General features: G+C 46.8%; 1 pseudogene across 1 annotated transcript; it reads right to left on the bottom strand.

The window, feature by feature from the left end:
* Window positions 1-4,275: 4,275 nt before the first annotated feature.
* LOC105308349 lies at window positions 4,276-5,503 on the bottom strand (annotated as a pseudogene). The gene has a single exon (XR_897291.2). The product of XR_897291.2 is annotated as a glyceraldehyde-3-phosphate dehydrogenase-like (transcript).
* Between the last annotated feature and the right edge of the window lie 281 nt (window positions 5,504-5,784).

Raw genomic sequence — 5,784 nt, 5'->3', positions numbered from 1 at the left:
TCTGAGGAAGGAGACCCCAAATGGCATGGTATGCTTCGGTGTGAAGGAGAGACAGGGCCCCGTGAAGGCAGTAGGAACCTACTTGGTAGCTTGCTTCCTTCCAACCTGGTCCAAGGCTCACCTTGGGTTCCCCAGGTAAACAGTTCCACAACCAGGCTGGACTCTGGATCACTTTATCCTCTTGCCACAACACTGTTTTCTGTTGTCCTGTTTGGCACAATTTGTCCATCAAGATGTAGATTCTCTTAACTCTCCTTCCCCCGTAATCAGGACAGGGAGCTCTACATAGTAGCTGTTCTCAAAGCAGAGAGGAGTGAAGACCCAGGTTCTCAGCCCATTTCTGCTTCTAGTTTGCCATGCAGTGAAGAAGACGGGTCATTTTGCTTGTCTGAGCCCTAGTTCTCTCCTCTGGAAAAGGAAGGCACTCCATGCAGGGCTCTGAGATCTATCCTGGTTCAGTAGTGCCAGGATCTAGAGACTCCATGCATCAGGAGGCAATGCTTAGAGAGACTGAGAGCACGACTGTGTGGCTTTGCCACTAATTCATGAACCTCATCATCTTGGGAAGGTCAGTTCATGTCTGTGCTTTGGTTTCTTACAGAAAATGGGAATAATACTCACCAGGTGGTAATGTGTATACAATGGCACACAGAAGATGCTTAACAAACAGTAGCTTTTCTTTTATTATTCTCCCAGAGTTTTCTGTTTTATTTGCACCTTCAGGCCAAAATCTCTTAAGATAAATTGGAGACCTTATTCTCATTGTTATATTATTCCACATTTTCATAATTCCAATTTTGTTTTGCCTGATATTATTTGGGGTTTGGAAAACTTTAGTGTGAAGGTTTCTGTTGTAAAGAGATGAAGGTTGAGCCTCTCAGTTTCTGGCCCAAATGACCAATGTGCACAGCTGCAGCATTCTGACAGCCTCTTTTCTCCTTCTTGTCTCTCCAGCTGTCCCTGGAACACCTCAGTACGTGGATGAACAGTTCCTGTCACGCCTCTTCCTGTTTGTGGCCCTGGTGATCATGTTCTGGCTCCTGATTGCCTAATGCTGGGCTCCCGGCCTACATCCATGGCAGGGACTCTGGACTGGTGACATGCCACCCTCACTCTTGATGTTTGGCTTCCTGGCTAATCCCTGGAATCAGTGGGGTCAGTAACACATCAAGGAGTCTTGCTTCTCCCTCAGAGCTTTGGGACTCAAGACCAGCTGTCGAGGACCCTGGATTTTGGCCACTGCTACAAACACCCTGCTATAACCTCAGGCCTTGGCATTGAGCCGTGTCTCATGGTTACACCATGAAATCCTATCTAGCCAACTCAGCATGTCCTGACTATGCACAGGGAAGAGGCAGGAAGAGAGAAACTGTCATATCAGTACAGTTTAACCTGAGCTATATAGGAACAAAGGGATGAATCAAATGGTACTTATGGAAACTTACTTTCTTCTCTTTAAATACCCCTTGGTAAGTGGCCTCTGAAGTCTGTGGTACTCCTCATACAGAGAGGTTCCCCTTCAAGATCTCAACGCTGCTCTGTCCTATTTCCTCCTCAGCAGAGATGCAAGAAATTGCTGTCCTATAAAGATCATAATTGCAGTAGCTGAAGCTGGAGTCGCTTCATGAATTCACCAGAGACCCAAAAATCTTTTATTGGCTCCGGGCTGTACGAGTGTCTTTGGTCCCAGAGAGTGGCTTGAGTGACTTGTTTCCTGGCATAGATCATCCCTGGAGACATATGGCTTCACTCACAGATTTTCCATCAGCTTTCCCCACAAAACTACTCACATCTGCCTCTCTGCCAGAGGGCACACAGCCTACATAGACTACTGCTGAAGCCAGGGTTGACTGCTGCATGTGAGGAAAGACCTGCATTTGGACTCTGGTAGGATTTAGAGCTCTGATGCAGAAACAACCACACAAGCAGCCACGTCCCAAAGCTGCAGAAGTTCTGTGTGCATCTTCTCCCAGACCTGCCAAAAGGAATCTGGGGGCTTTGTCAAATCAGCCCAGCTGCATGTTGAAGACCACCCTCCTCAGAAGCCAATTTGTGCTCAATGAAGAGGCAGGGAGGAAGGAAGACCCTAATTTTGATGTAGCTTGATGGACTCCCCTGAAAACTCCTTGTGTACGTGTTAACACTAGAGCAGGCAACCCTTGGCGGGCCTGGGGAGCCTCAGCACGGTGATATGATAAGGTCTTCTGTGAAATCATTTTTCCCAAGCCCTTTATTTGTTTTTTGACTTCACTAGATTCTTCCTCTGAATTTGATTGAAGGAGTGTGGTGCCAGGCAGGAGAACAGTTCACTTGATGGAATGGATCTCGCTCTATCAGTCAGGCCTCTTTCTAGAAATCCAGCCTCTTCCGGGTAACCCCGAGGGTAGGAGGAGATGGACTTCTCTGGGGGCTTCTGTCATTTCACACCAGTCCACTCTGTTCCTGGCTTACCCCCAGCAATAGCCAACAAGTGGTAGAAAGTCCTACCTACTGTCTTTTTCCAGATACGGTTCTGCATAGTGTGTGGAAACTAAGACCTTGTCCAAGATGAGAGAAGCCTTGCTCCCCTCTCCACAGTCTCCATCCTTTCCCCCTTGTACCTGTCAGTGCCAGAGTTCAGTGTTTAAACAGACAAAATGCAAGTATTGAATATGTGGTTCGTTTGCCGAATCCATTTGGTAGGAATAAGCCACCAGCTGTACAGTATACCTGATGGATTTTAAACATCCTTAGGGGCACCCACTCAAGAGTGCTCTTTTTATCACCTGGAAATCCCCAAAGTCTGAGGGGCCTCTGGAGTTGCTCAACTGGAAAGATCAGGAGACTGCCTCAGTGCAGTGGCTCCACCTAGTGGTAGAAGAGAGGACTTCAATGAGATGGACCCAACAGAAATGGGTTTCTGACAGGTTAAAGAAGGAAGGGTTCACTTGAACTCTAATGAAATGGAGTGAGCCCAGGAGAGCTCTACCAGCAAAGGTATCCCAGAAAGCTGTTAACACCAGGTTGGCTATATGCCCTTTGATTTTGAAACTCACAGATCCCTACTCATCCTCTGCCAGGAGCTGGGGCAAGAGAGCCAACTTGGGACTGCTGGCCCAGCCTCAACAGGGAGCCCCCTTCCTACCAACCCTTTGCAGGCTCATCACCTTGCCCCTCTGCCAAGGCAGTTTTCCTTTCTTTTATGTGTGTTTTCTCTGTTCTTGGCCTCCATCATCTTCCTGCCACTTTTGTGGTTTAGGACCAGGTCTCAACTACAGTCAGAAAATGATACTATGTACAGTGGCACACCTTGACCGGTCACTAATTTTCACTGTTGTGAAAGTGATTCGATTTAGAATTAAATGGTTTTACATTACCACGAGCTGTGGACTTCTTGATTGTGTCATGGGTCAAGGTTGGGTTGGCAGTAGACATACTGGTCTGGCCTCTGGGAAGCGCTTGTATGTCCTTGGGAATGTCAAAATGAGGATGAAAGTCTTCAAATAGCCATTGATACTTAGATATGAGAAGTGTAGGCTGGAGGCCTGGCTTTATATATATCCCTACCCAAGGTGTGACCTGTCTGACAGGCAGCCCCAGTCCTGACAGGTATGTGGAATTTCTAAGCTTGCAGGCTGCCACAGTGGAGCTTAGCTTGATCAGAACCTTGAAGACAATCACAAGTTATTCACTGTCAGCATCTCTGCATGTTCTGTGACAGGGCAAGTGATTTCCCTGCAGGAGTGTGCTGCTTTGTGAATTTCCTCAGAAGCAGAGTGGAGATAGAAGATAGTGAAGTTACAAACCTGGCCCAGCCACAGGCTCCCCAGCACACAAGAGTCACAGGTCATCCCTCTGAAAGGAGCTCTTTTTTCCCTCTTACACTTTGACCTAATAATTATCAAGTTGATTAGTGCCAAGATAAAGTAGAAAATGCAAAGGTAAAGAGAACTCCAAGAACTCAAAAGCCCAATAAGAAAAACAATTTTTGTTTTCATTGGAAAACAAAATACAGAAGTAGGACAATAAAACCTCCATGGACTAATCACCCAACCCCAATAATCATGAGCACAGGTCTAGTCCTGTTTCATCTCTACTCTCACTTCTCTCCTCCCCTACTGGTCTGTTTTGAGGCAAATTCTTGTTTTGTCATCTATTAAGTATTTCAATACACATGAAGGATATTTTTAAAACAACCAAAATGCCTTTTGTTACCTTAAATAATTTTTTAATATCATATATCCAATTGTTTAAATTTTCCTAGTTGTCTCAACTTTTTTTTTTTTTTTTGGCTGAGTACAGTGAACTTTATTGATGGTGCACGACACAGTAGGGCTCCCTAAGCCCCTCCTCTTCTTCAAGGGGTCTGGGATGGAAACGGGAGGTCAGGAGATTCTCAATGTGTTGGGGGATCGATTTGGGGCAAGAATTCCCCAGAAGCTGAGGGCCTCTTCTTCGCACTGAGGTTGGTGGTCCAAGGGACTCATTCCTTGGAGACCATGTGGACCATAAGGTCCACCACCCTGTTGCTGTAGCCAAATTCATTGTCATACCAGGAAATGAGCTTGACAAAGTGGTCATTGAGGGCAATGCCAGCCCCAGCATCGAAGGTGGAAGAGTGTGTATCACTTTTCAAAGTTGCAGGAAACAACCTGGTCTTCAGTATAGTCCAGGATGCTCTTGAGGGGACCCTCTGACACCTGCTTCACCACTTTCTTGATGTCATATTTGGCAGCTTTTCCCAGGCAGCAGGTCAGATCCACAACTGACAGGTTGGGGGTAGGGACACGGAAGGCCATGCCAGTAAGCTTCCCATTCACCTCAAGGATAACCTTCCCCACAGCCTTGGCAGCGCTGGTAGAAGCAGGGATGATGTTCTGGGCAGCCCCTCGGCCAACACCACAGCTTCCCTGAAGGGCCATGCACAGTCTTCTGGGTGATAGTGATGGTGTGGACTGTGGTCATGAGTCCTTCCACGATGCCAAAGTTGTCATGGATGACTTTGGCCAGGGGGGCCAAGCAGTTGGTGGTGCAGGAGACATTACTGACAATCTTGAGGGAGTTGTCATACTTCTCATGGTTCACACCCATCACAAACATGGGGGCATCCGCAGAAGGGGCAGAAATGATGACCCGCTTGGCTCCACTCTTCAAGTGAGCCCCAGCCTTCTCCAAGGTAGTGAAGATACTAGTAGACTCCACAACATATTCTGCACTAGCTTTGCCCCCATTTGATGTTGGTGGGATCTCACTCCTGGAAGATGATGATGGGCTTTCCATTGGCGGCAAGCTTCCCATTCTCAATCTTGACTAAGCCTTTGAACTTGCCATGGATGGAATCATACTGGAACATGTAGACCATGTAATTGAGGTCAATGAAGGGGTCATTGATGGCGACAATATCCACTTTGCCAGAGTTAAAAGCAGTCCTGGTGACCAGGCGCCCAATACTGCCAAATCCGTTCACTCCAACCTTCGCTATCATGTCTCAGGGTCACTGCTGGCACTGCACAGGAGCACACGGCTCCACCTATCGAACGGGAAGAGCAGAGAGCCTATATAGTTTGAATTGAATTGCTATTAGATGTCTCAAGTCTCAATTACATCCCTAGGTTCCACTTTCCTCTCTTTTCCTTGCAGTTTATCTGTTAAAGACACCAGTTCATTTGTCCTGTTGCGTTTCCAACAGCTTCAGTTTTACTGTTTGCATTACTGTGGTGTTAACAAGTTCCTCTTACTCTTATATTTTCTGTGAATTGGTGGTTAGATCTAGAGGCCTGACCAGATTCAGGCTTGATTTTTTTG

Source organism: Pteropus vampyrus, unplaced genomic scaffold (assembly GCF_000151845.1).
Source record: "Pteropus vampyrus isolate Shadow unplaced genomic scaffold, Pvam_2.0 Scaffold568, whole genome shotgun sequence".
NCBI classification, from domain to species: Eukaryota; Metazoa; Chordata; class Mammalia; order Chiroptera; family Pteropodidae; genus Pteropus; species Pteropus vampyrus.
The sequence above is the reverse complement of the archived record's forward strand: the minus strand, read 5'-3'. Positions and strand labels throughout refer to the sequence as shown.